The sequence below is a fragment of the Aquarana catesbeiana genome, linkage group LG07 (genome assembly GCF_042186555.1).
Source record: "Aquarana catesbeiana isolate 2022-GZ linkage group LG07, ASM4218655v1, whole genome shotgun sequence".
Classification (NCBI taxonomy): Eukaryota; Metazoa; Chordata; class Amphibia; order Anura; family Ranidae; genus Aquarana; species Aquarana catesbeiana.
Genome location: NC_133330.1, coordinates 80396131 through 80408409, shown reverse-complemented (window position 1 = coordinate 80408409; position 12279 = coordinate 80396131). Strand labels below are relative to the sequence as shown.

Genomic DNA, 12279 nt, shown 5'->3' with positions numbered 1-12279 from the left:
ATGCAACCAGGCCGCAATCAGACAATGCTACAGCTGTGGCCTACATCAATCACCAAAGGGGTCACCAGAAGTCATACAGCTTTGAAGGAAGCAAGCATATCATCTCATGGTTGGAAAAACACTAGTCAGTGATCTCTAAATCCCAGGAGTGAACAACTGGAAGGTGGATTACCTCAGCCCTCACTGGCTGAACCAAGGGGGATAGGCCCTTCAACCTGACATCTTCAACTTTATATGCCAAAGATGTGGGCCTCAGACATGAATACCCTGAGTAAAAAGAGTTATCTCTGAGAGTTACATGGCATTTCTACAATCAGGATTTGAACAATGCTTGGCCTTAAGAACTCTAAAAGGACAGGTTTCAACCTTGTCCATTATTTTCCAAAAACTTCTGGCTTCAGTGTCCCTTATCAGAAACTTTATTCAAGGTGTATCTCAGATCAGGCCCTTTTTACAGCACCCTGTACGTCCGTGGGACCTCCCTCTGCTTCTCTCTGCCCTGCAGAAACCACCATTTGAACCCACCAGGGACATCCTCTTAGATGATCTCTTGCAAAGTAGCCTTCTTGGTGGGCATCACATCAGTCAGATGTGTATCTTGAGTTAGCATTAGCAGCTCTTTTGTAGGGAGCCATTTCTTATTATTTTCAATGACAAAATTGTCTTGCGTCCAACACCCTCCTCTTCCCAAGATGGTGCCAGCCCTTTACCTCATTGAAGACAACATCCTCCCCTCTTTGTGCACTGCTCCAAAGCACCCAAAGGAATATATTCTTCACTGTCTGGATGGTAGTCAGAGTCTATCTCAAAGCAACAGTGTCTATCAGGAACTGGGACTCCCTAGTTGTCCTACCCTAAGAACCTCGCAAAGGACATCCACGTTTACCATTGTTAGATGGATAAGACAACTTAATCTATAGTGCTTAAACTCTAAAGGACAAAACTCCTTCAGCACTTTTACGCACTCATTCTACCAGGTTGGTAGGTGTTTCTTGGGTATTCTGACATCAAGCCTCTGTTGCCCAATTTTGTTAGGCTGCCACCTGGTCCTCTATACCTATTCAAAGGGACATCCAGTCTTCTGCAGATGCAGCTTTCAGCCATAATTGCCTATTCTTCTCATTCATTGTTAGGGGGCATCTCAGGGTCTATGAATATTCAGCCTGTGTCATGTACTGTACAATTAAAGTGATACTAAAGTTTACTGTTTAGTTTTTTTTTTAAATTCATTAAGCGATGCGGGGGGGCGAAGCCCCGCTTGTCTCCCCCTCCTCTCTGCGGCACCTGCATTGTAAGTGTGGGCGCCCGGCTGTGGCTTCAAAGCCGGGCACCCACTGCACATGTGCGAGCTGCGCCGTGACTGGCTGGGCAATCATCTGGCACCTGTGACGTGTCCCAGATGATTGCCGAAAGGGAGGGGGGAGAGGTAATCTCCCTTCCGGTGCCGCGGTGCACCGGGAGGAAGTGGGAGCTGGGACCCCCCCAAAAAATGACATGCCAAATGTGGCATGTCAGGGTGTCACCTCCCTTAAAGCGGAAGTTCCAATTTTGGGTGGAACTCCTCTTTAAGTGGTTAAACTGACCTAATTTATAGACCGAAGTTCATCCCTTTGATCTAAGAACGAAGTGTTACTTTGTTTATAGTTATCCGAGATGTTGAGATAAACTTTGCAGGCTTCATGTATACTGCTGCTGGTAAAATGACGTTTAGGAGCAGTTGGGTGTTTTTTTTCAGCTGCCCCTGAACTCTCCTCTGTTATCTTATCAGTACATGTACTTGGGGTCGTTTCTAGGCATTTGAATTTAGAAGAATTTTTTGGAAAGCAAAAAAATGCGTTCAGGAGGGATGTTCAGAGGCATTTGAACCACCAAACGCCTATAACAGCTTGTAAATGTGTTTCGTCTATAGGCGTTTTTAATTGTTGACTATGTGAAAAAAAAAAAAAAAACCTGCACAGAACGGACGTTTTTAAACGTCGGTTACTATCTGTCAAGTTAAATCTTTCAGGGGAGGTTGTAAATATCCCGTGTACATTAAGCCTAATGCTATGTACACACGATCGGACATTCCGACAACAAAACTGTGGATTTTTTTCCGACGGATGTTGGCTCAACCTTGTCTTGCATACACATGGTCACACAAATGTTGTCGGAAATTCCGAACGTCAAGAACGCAGTGACGTACAACACGTACGACAAGCTGAGAAAAATGAAGTTCAATAGCCAGTGCGGCTCTTCTGTTTGATTCTGAGCATGCTTGTACTTTTGTGCATCGGAATTGTGTACACACGCTCGGAATTTCTGACAACAAGTTGTCAGAAAATTTGAGAACCTGCTCCCAAACAGTTGTCGGAAATTCCGACAGCAAATGTCTGATGGAGCATACACACAGCCGGAATTTCCGACAACAAGCTCACATTGAACATTTGTTGTTGGAAAATCCTATTGTGTGTACAGCCCATTAGAAGTGAGCAGAGAACTTTCTGCACTTGTTACATAGAATCGCAAAATGCTGTTTTAAGATCGGGATGGGAGTAGCATTGCAACTTCGATTCTTACAAATTAATTGTGCAGCTCTAATATAATATAAATATATATATATATATATATATATATATATATATATATATATATAATCTACACACACACACAAAATGTCCTACAACCTGGATACACTTAAGTATTTTCGATGATTTACAGTTGTGCTCATAAGTTTACACACCCTGGCAGAATGAATGATTTCTTGGCCATTTTTCAGAGAATATGAATGATGACACAAACATTTCTATTTTGGCCTGATAACATGCACACAAAGGGGTTTGAATGGCTATTAAAGGTAACCATCCTCGCCTGTGATCTGTTTGCTTATAATTAGTGTGTATGTATAAAAGTTCAATGTGTTTCTGGACTACTGACAGACCCTTGCATCTTTCATCCAGTGCTGCACTGACGTTTCTGGATTCTGAGTGCTAGGGAAAGCAAAAGAATTGTTAAAGGATCTGTGGGAAAAGGTAGTTGAACTGTGCAAAATGGGAAGGGGATATAAAAAACATATCCAAGGAACTGAGAATGCCAATCAGCAGTGTTGGCAAACTCTAATCAAGAAGTGGAAAATGAGGGGTTCTGTTGAAACCAAACCACGGTCAGGTAAACCAACTAAGATTTCAGCCACAACTGCCAGGAAAATAGTTTGGGATGCAAAAAAACACACAAAAATCTTCAGGTGAAAATACAGGACTCTCTGAAAACATGTGGTGTGGCTGTTTCAAGATGCACAATAAGGAGGCACTACTCGACTAAAGATAGACTGCATGGTCAAGTCGCCAGAAAAAAGCCATTACTACACAAATGCCACAAAGTATCCTGCTTACAATATGCCAAACAGCACAGAGACTAGCTTCAAACCTTCTGGCACAAAGTAATTTGGAGTGATGAGACCAAAATTGAGGTTTTTGGCCACAACCATAAACACTACATTTGGAGAGGAGTCAACAAGGCCTATGATGAAAGGTACTCCATTCCTACTGTGAAACACGGAGGTGGATCGCTGATGTTTTGGGGATGTGTGAGCTACAAAGGCACAGGAAATATGGTCAAAATTGATGGCAGGATGAATGCAGTATGTTATCAAAAAATACTGGAGGAACATTTGCTTTCATCATTCAGGAAGCTGCACATGGGACATACTTGGACATTTCAACATGACAATGATTCAAGGGAGCGGCCGCTTAGAAACACCGCTCCGGCTCTCAACGACCATCCTACCTTCATCCTGACTCCTACATCCTCACAAGCGGTACCAAAATCTTCCCCACAGCTGTGGGAACACACCAGGCTGGCTGACATGGTGAAATACGGGCTGCCCTGGCCCTCATCCACGGCGGAACAACTCACCAGGTTCCAGTGGCAAGATTGCGCTGGGACACAGACAGGGCCGTCAGACACGCTGCAGGCATCATCCTCTGCTGATTGGAGATCTGCTACAGGGGTGAGTTATTCAACTCCAGACCAATTCACTACCCAAATAGACCCCCTGCTGTCCCAAGACTCACCAGGACACAGCTTCTCCCCCTAATGAGCCCACCCTGTCTACTATAATGCTGGCTATACAGGACTGTAAGGCCTCATTCTCCACTCAGATAGCCTTCATACATATGGATTTCTCCCTTCTGAAACAGGACATTCAGAACCTACGTGATAGAACTGGGGTCACAGAGGAACACATAAGCTCCCTGGAAGATACTGTGTACACCCCTTGTAGTATCACGTACTGTAACTGACAAGTGAGATGGCAGCCCTCCGCACTAAGCTTGATGACTTAGAGAACCGCTCACGCAGGAATAATCTCAGTTTTGTGGGATTCCCTGAACGTGCAGAGGGTTCACACCCTGAAAAGTTTCTATACTCCTGGCTGCGGGACATTTTTGGCACTGATGCACCCTCATTCTCTTAGGTCATCGAGCGCGCGCACTGCACTCCTCCATGTCATCCTCAGACAGGAGCCCCTCCACGCTCCCTTATCGCACAGAACCTTAATTTCCAGGATAAAGTAGCTAATCTACGCTTGGCAAGGGAAAAAGGGCTGCTAAAATTCAATGGCAATACCATTTCGGTTTATCCTGACTTCTCGGCCTAAGTTCAACGCCAATGCATCTCCTTTGTAGCAGTGAAAGCCTGCCTGCGTACTGAAGGCCTACCATATGCTATGCTTTTCCCCGCCAAGCTGCGTGTCATTCATAATAGTAAGACCCACTTGTACACCAACCCCAAAGAAGCCATGGCGTGGTTGAACGACCGTTATGGAAATGCACCCAGACGCAGAGGTGACTGACGGTGACTTCTGCTCCTCGAAATTAAGTGTGTGCCTGGGCTTCAGTGTTTGTATTTGCCATTTTCGCCATGTTGCCTTTGGACCTCGTGACGATCCTTGATCCCCTTAATGCACCATGGGGAACACCCTCCCATTGTACCTGGCCTTTCCTCCTGGAGTTCTTTATTTGGTGAAAAAAAACAGGAACGGGGAGAGAGTAGGAAAGGAACCCCGAGGGGCTAGGAAAAGGATTCTTCAAAGAGGAACACCCAAATAATGTAAAATATATTAAATAGAATTCTTTATTAGAAAAAACAAAAATTCCACCCACAATAAATATAATTAAATAGCGCAATACCTCCACCACACAATTAAAATTAATGATAACATTTATCATATGACAAGTGATCACCACGAACAGCACCTCTGTCATTCAGGCATTCACCCACTAGTTGCCAGCTAGCAATAAAATCTGAAGAAAAATAATACAAGTAATTTACTGTTACAAATTTCAGTACGCTAAATGATAAATCTTCAGTTATTGAGAGCAGTCTTGATTTGTGCACCAGTTGGTGCAATACCTGCCCTGATACAGTGAATAGAGGGAGAGCAGACGAAAAAACACACGGAGGGCTACAGGAGCAGTCTTAGATAGTAGAGGAAATCCCCTAATATTGAAACCGTTATGAAACCGTTATGGAGAGTAGAGGAGCATACTGCAGCAGCACTATTGAACAGGTCAGTTTTTAGTGAGGAAAGCAGATGAATGGGGAAGTAAGTTCCCTTCTCTTACTCAAGTCCGTGTGAATGGGCTTCAGTGGAACCTTACTTCATTAGTTGGCTTATACACAGACTTGCATGTACATAGGTGAGTAGTATGATTAACATCCGCAGACATATATTCCTTTGGAAAATCCAACTAGGTGTATCCAGACAATATTAACATTAAAGACTTACTGGTCCATGCAGGGGTGGTCACCATCATTCATCATTCACCGGAACCGGACTGCTAAGCTGACAGGCAGAGACACACACACCGGCCGTACAGCGCTGGTATCGAAGCCTGCGTGATAGGGCTTCAGGCGGCAGCTTAGTTCACATCAGTGGTATGCTGGTCGCCAGGTGTGTGAGAGCTTAATGGTCCCATTCAAGTTTCTAAGTCTCCATCAGGTTCGCTGAGCCCAGAGCAAGTTCATTCACTGGAGTTGAAAATCAGCTCATCCGTGGAGAGTGCTGGCTATTACGCTGCAGTTATTAATGGGGTTCAATGCGGCCGTCCGTGTTCATCTTAGATCGACTGTTCCCAGGGCAGGAGTAGTGGGAGAAGAGGGGGTGACAGGTCCGTGGTGGGGCACTGTGAAGACAGGGGCGTCAAGCTGGCGTGTTTCATTCGGCAAGCAAATTTCATCAGAGCTAGTTTCTTTATTTGGTGTTGGACACTGTGCCTTCTGATATACAGGGAGGCCGGGTGTCTCCCGATTTTCCCTACATCTACGGCGGACTCATTTCCTGGAACAGAACCCCTCTATATATATTTTTCTAGTTACTGTTGAGAGCCTCCCCGGATTCCGCACTACCCCCTCACCGATAGGTGGCGTGGCCTTGGAACAGTTCTGACCTCCACTGGAAGTTTTAATGGGGTTTTTCAGGCTGAGGGATACAAGCCTCACTATGTTTGGGATGGCCGGGTGGGGTGGGTGGCATGGGGTTTTAGATGGACTTTTTTTTTTCTTTTTTTCAATTTTTTTTATTTTTCTACTGTTGCTGCCCTAGGCAGAATATGTTGTTTCTTCATTTTTATTACCTTAACTGCTCTTACTAATCTGACCTTTTAGATCATCACATTGTAATGTACACATGCTCAAATATGTTCTGGGTGGCACGACAAGTAGGTTTTACATGTGGCTGTATCCTTATGTGATCATTTTGTATTGTTTACCTTAACATGGCGAAGCCCTTAAAGATCTCATGGAATACTAGAGGTTTGAATGCGCCCCAGAAGCGGTCCCTGGTCTTTTCCGTTTTAAAAAAATGTCACCCCCATATAATTTGCCTCCAAGAAACTCCCCTTACTGGCACTTGGGTGAGAGCCCTCAAGTGTCCATGGCTGGCCCAATCTTACCACGCCACACACACAAATTACTCTTGAGGGGGGGGGTCTCTCTATTCTACTGGCCAAATCTCTCTCGGCTGAAATTTTACAAGTCAACACAGACCCCGATGACAGATTTATGATACTTACCTTACAAATTGCCTCTGTGACTTTCATCCTTGTAAATATTTATATTCCTCCCCCATTTTCAGTGGAGGTATTGTCTAAATTGTCACATCCGCTATTGTCTTGACCTCCGGGCCCCCTACTGTATGTGGGCGACTTTAATGCCATTTTAGACCCAGCTAGGGACCGCTTGGGGGGTGGTGGTAGACCCTTCCCCTTCTTTGTAGACTGGACACAGGTTCATGGTCTCACGGAGATATGCCGCTGGAAACACCTGGATGTTTGCCAATATTCCTGCCATTCGGACTCTTTCCGCACCATGTCTCGGATTGGCGTTTGCTGCGGAGGACACTCTTCCCATTATATCTGCGGTGTCCTATATGCCCGGGGGATGTCTCAGACAATGCTCCTCTCTCTGTGGACCTCCTCCCAGGCTCAGGCTCTACTATTTGGTGTTTGAATTCCTACTGGCTGGAGGATGAGGTGATGCAGGGGGAATGTAAAAAGGGCATTGCTGGTTACTGGAGGGACATCCACAGAATGGGAAGCCTTTAAAACTACGCTGAGGGGTACCTTTATGTCCATCACTGGTGTTATACGCAAAAATTATAGACAACGCACTGAGGAATTAGGAACGGTTATGTTAACAGCAGAATCTCCCTATGCTATCAACCCTGATTCTGACACGAGAAATGCATGGCTACAGAGTTGCAGGGAGCACAGACTCTGTTTGTTAGATCTTGCGCAAAAACGCATGTTACACGCTACTCAGAAATCGTTTGAGCATGGTAACAAGGCTGGACGCCTATTTTTTGATTGAAAATGTATACTTTATTTTGCAAGAAAATATACAAAAAACAAATACTTCAACAGGGTACATTACACTCTGTACTGTGACGCAGCGCATAAATACACTACATAATACATTTCCAAGCATACAAAATAAATTACATTCATTCTTCGGTATGGTGCCTGATGTGTTGTGCAGAGTAATACCCCGAAAACATCACATCATGCATGACGCCGCATTACCCTGAGAGCATTACTTTCAAAAACATGTCGCATAAAATCCGGTCTTACAGTCTAGTAGCATTCAAATGGGCAACGGGTGTGATTGGGGGGGGGGGGGTGAAGGTGGGGTAGGGGAGGGAGAAAAGAGTTCACAGGCCCGAAGCTTTATTGAACTGCCAAAGGATACACGGGGGGGGGGGGGAATCTTCAGACCTCCTCTTCCTCCTTGAAATCCATCAAACATCCTCTCCTGCTGGTGGATGAGGTGCTTTCTGGCGCACCACAAAGCGTCCTTAAAGCAACACAGCACCCGCCAGGCACCGTCAATGTCCTCCTGTGAATGAGTTCCACAGAAGAGTCCGTTCAACACACCGAAGTGTGTGATAGCAGTCTGTGGTACAAAGTCTTTCAGTTCAGGTTCCAAGGCCCTCAACAGGTCCTGTGCAATGGACGCCTATTTTTTTGATTGAAAATGTATACTTTATTTTGCAAGAAAATATACAAAAAACAAGTACTTAAACAGGGTACATTCCAATCTGTACTGCGAAGCAGCGCATAAATACACTACATAACAATACATGGCCAAACATACAAATAAATTACATTCATCCTGCGGTATGATGCCTAATGTGTTGTGCAGAGTAATAATACCCCGAAACATCACATCATGCATGACGCCGCATTACCCTGAAAGCATTACTTCAAAAACATGTCACAAAAGTCAGGTCATATAGTCTAATAACATTCAAATGGGCAACGGGTGTGTTGGGGGGGGGGGGGGGTGTGGAGAAGGTGGGGTAGAGGAGGGAGAAAAGAGTTCACAGGCCCGAAGCTTTATTTGAACTGCCAAAGGATACACGGGGGAGGGGGGGGGTAAATCTTCAGACCTCCTCTTCCTCCTTGAAGTCCATCAAGTGGTAGTCTATGAGCAAACTGTGGACCATTCTGCGACAGTCCTTGATGGACATCCTCTCCCGCTGGTGGATGAGGCGCTTTCTGGCGCGTCCTTAAAGCAACACTTGTTGCTTGTTGCAATGTCCTCTTGTGAATGAGTTCCACAGAAGAGTCCGTTCAACACACCAAAGTGTGTGATAGCAGTCTGTGGTACAAAGTCTTTGAGTTCAGGTTCCAAGGCCCCTCAACAGGTCCTGTGCAAAGGGGCACTCCCAGAAAACATGAAGAGCAGTTTCCTCCTGGATGATGTAAAAGGGGCAGTGCCTGTATCTGCACAGGTTTCTGGCATGCATGAATGTCCTGAGTGGCAACCCCCCTTGGATTGCCATTCATGCCAGATCTTTGTGCCTGTTGGTGAGTCTCTTTGAAGAAACATTCCTCCAGACCACTTTACAAGTGGCTGAAGGGAGGCCTGGAACAGTCTCAACAATGTCCGATGCTCTAATCAACTTGTGGATAGTTTTTGGCTTCCACAAGTCAGGCTTCACTCCATGTAGCCCCAGCTCCTTAATAAACTTGTCCAAGTACCAAGGGGTGTCCCAGTTGTAGGGGGATGGAGCTGTCCCATTTGTCCCATCCAAGGGTCCTCCAAAGAGGCAGGAGGAAAAAACAGGACATGGAGTTACCACCAGAGTCCACAGTTCTGTCAATCAATGTGCTGCGGATGCAATTACAAGCAAAGCACACCCTCATTAGGGTAGCGATGTCGGGCACGCCCTTACCGCCCTTGAGGGGTTCCTTGAACATAACAGCCCGCTTCACTCTGTCCATTTTGGAGCTCCAGATGAAGTGAAACACCGCCCTGGTGATGGCCTTGCAGGTGTTAACCCGGGGGGGCCAGGCCTGGGCGAGGTACTGCAACACAGGGAGGATCTCACTGCGGAGTACCAGTGTTTTACCTTCGATGGTGAGTTCTCTGAGGCTCCAAAGTCCAAACTTCTGTCGTATCTTTGACAGTCTTTCCTCCCAGGACTTCAGGGCTGCGCCCTCAGCTCCAAACCAGACCCCGAGGATTTTGATGAAGTCCGTCTTGATGCTGAAAGGAATGGGTGCAGAAGAAGGCAGGAACCACTTTCCGAAGAGCATGACTTCTGACTTCCCGCAGTTGACCTTTGCCCCTGAAGCTTGGCCGAAGTCCTCACAGGTCTGGTGAGTGTGTTGATGGAGCGCCGATCAGCACAGAACACCGTCACGTCGTCCATGTAGAGTGAGCACTTGACCTCCCGTCTGTCCGGTCCTGGTGCGGTGATCCCTCTGATCTCTGGGTTCCGTCCGATGCTTCGGGCGAAGAGCTCTATACAACAAACAAAAAGCAGAGGTGAGAGAGGGCAGCCTTGTCTGACCCCAGACAAGATTGGAAAGGGGTCAGTTTTCCAGCCATTTACCAGCACCAAACTAGAAATGTCAGTGTACATTATATCCACATACGAACAAAACATTTCCCCAAGACCAAACCTGCGCAGAGCTCTGCACATAAACTCGTGGGAGACACGGTCAAAGGCCTTCTCCTGGTCAAGACTAACTAGGGCCGCGTGCACACGGCGGCCATGAATGTACTGGACCGTGTCCCGGACGAGCGCAAGGCTGTCCGCAATCCTGCGACCAGGAATGCCGCAAGTCTGATCCGGGTGGATGATCTGTGCGATGACAGACCTCAGCCTGTTGGCCAGGACCTTGGCAAGGATTTTGTAGTCCACATTCAGGAGAGAGATCGGACGCCAAAATCGTGATCATCCCCTCCCTCAGTGACGGAGGCATTATGCCCTCCACCACCATCTCCTCGTACAGCTCGAGCAGGTCCGGGCCCACGAGATCCCACAGTGCTACATAGAGCTCAACTGGGAGACTATCGCAGCCCGGGGTCCAGCCTCGCCTAAAGGAATTAGGGGCAGAGTGCAGCTCCTCCAACACCAAGGGGGCATTGACGGTTGACTAAGCCAGAAGGCCATGTCCACCCCTCCCCAAGACTTTCAGGGCTGGCTCGAGGACCCGTCCTTACGCACCACAGAGTGAGACAAACGTGTACAAGACATGACAAAACAAAGCATAGGATCAATCAAAAAAAGAAAATAAATAAGAAAGTGGGGAAGGAATAGTGGAGAGGAGAGTGAAAAAAGGTGGCCATTGTATGAAACAATGACCAGGCCCTTGGGCCAGGAATAAATTATTCCTCTGGTCCCAGCCAAAAGGCCCGACCCAAGAGGCAGGTGCTAAAAAAGCGTGTTTATGGTGCAGTGACCCGTGGTGCCTCAAATCAAAGTGACTGCCACTAACAGTGATTTTATGGCACCCCTGGACTGCCTCTCCAGGGGCACATACTCCATAGGCTTTCAAAGACCAACCCTGGCCACCAGCCCAGATCACAGCAGCCCCCACCCCAGGCAGAAAGGCATGGAGTTCAGGAAACTTGGTGAGAGCCCTTTACCATCAGGCTCCACCGTTGTTCCTTCCCTCCTACCTAATTACATTCCGGAAATACTGGCCGCTCCCCCCACCGGTGGGAGAAAGGGGGAGCCGGCGTTCTCTCCCCGAATAACTGTCTGGAGCTAGAGCTGCCCCAATCCAGGCCAGAAGTCCAGGGTCCCGACCCTCCGGTTCAGACCCCCGTGGTTCTCCATCCCCATCAGAAGGCTTCCCTTTCGGCTACGAACCGTCCAGGTCACCTTTACTCCAGCAGGTTTTGCATAGCAACCGCCATCCCATCTCTATCTCGCCATAGATCAGGGACGGAAACAAGCGCCACCTCCTGGAAACTGATAAGAACAGATACTACACTTGATCTTAGCCAAAAGGCCGAGAAGCGATCATCAAAGATTTTTTTTTAATAACCTAACCCAGACTTGTACTTCTCAACAACATTGTCCCTTGTTTGGAGAGTTCCTTGGTCTTCATGGCAGTGTTTGGTTAGTGGTGCCTGTTGCTTAGGTGTTGCAGCCTCTGGGGCCTTTCAGAAAGGTGTGTATATGTAATGACAGATCATGTGACACTTAGATTGCGCACAGGTGGACATCACTAATCATGTGACTCCTGAAGTAATTGGTTGCACCAGAGCTTTTTATGGGCTTCATAACAAAGGGGTGAATACATATGCACATGCCAATTATTCGTTTTTTTTTTTATTTCTTAAAAATAGTTTTATGTATATATTTTTCAAATTTTACTTCACCAACTTAGACTATTGTGTTCTGATCCATCACATATAATTCAGATTAAAAAAAAAACATTTAACTGAAGGCTGCAATGTAACAAAATAGGTAAAAATCCAAGGGGGTAAATACTTTTGCAA

The 12279-nt window shown here is 46.5% G+C and overlaps 1 pseudogene; it reads right to left on the bottom strand.

Moving 5' to 3' along the window:
- Positions 1-11665: 11665 nt before the first annotated feature.
- LOC141103951 (U2 spliceosomal RNA) lies at positions 11666-11798 on the bottom strand (annotated as a pseudogene).
- Positions 11799-12279: the final 481 nt, after the last annotated feature.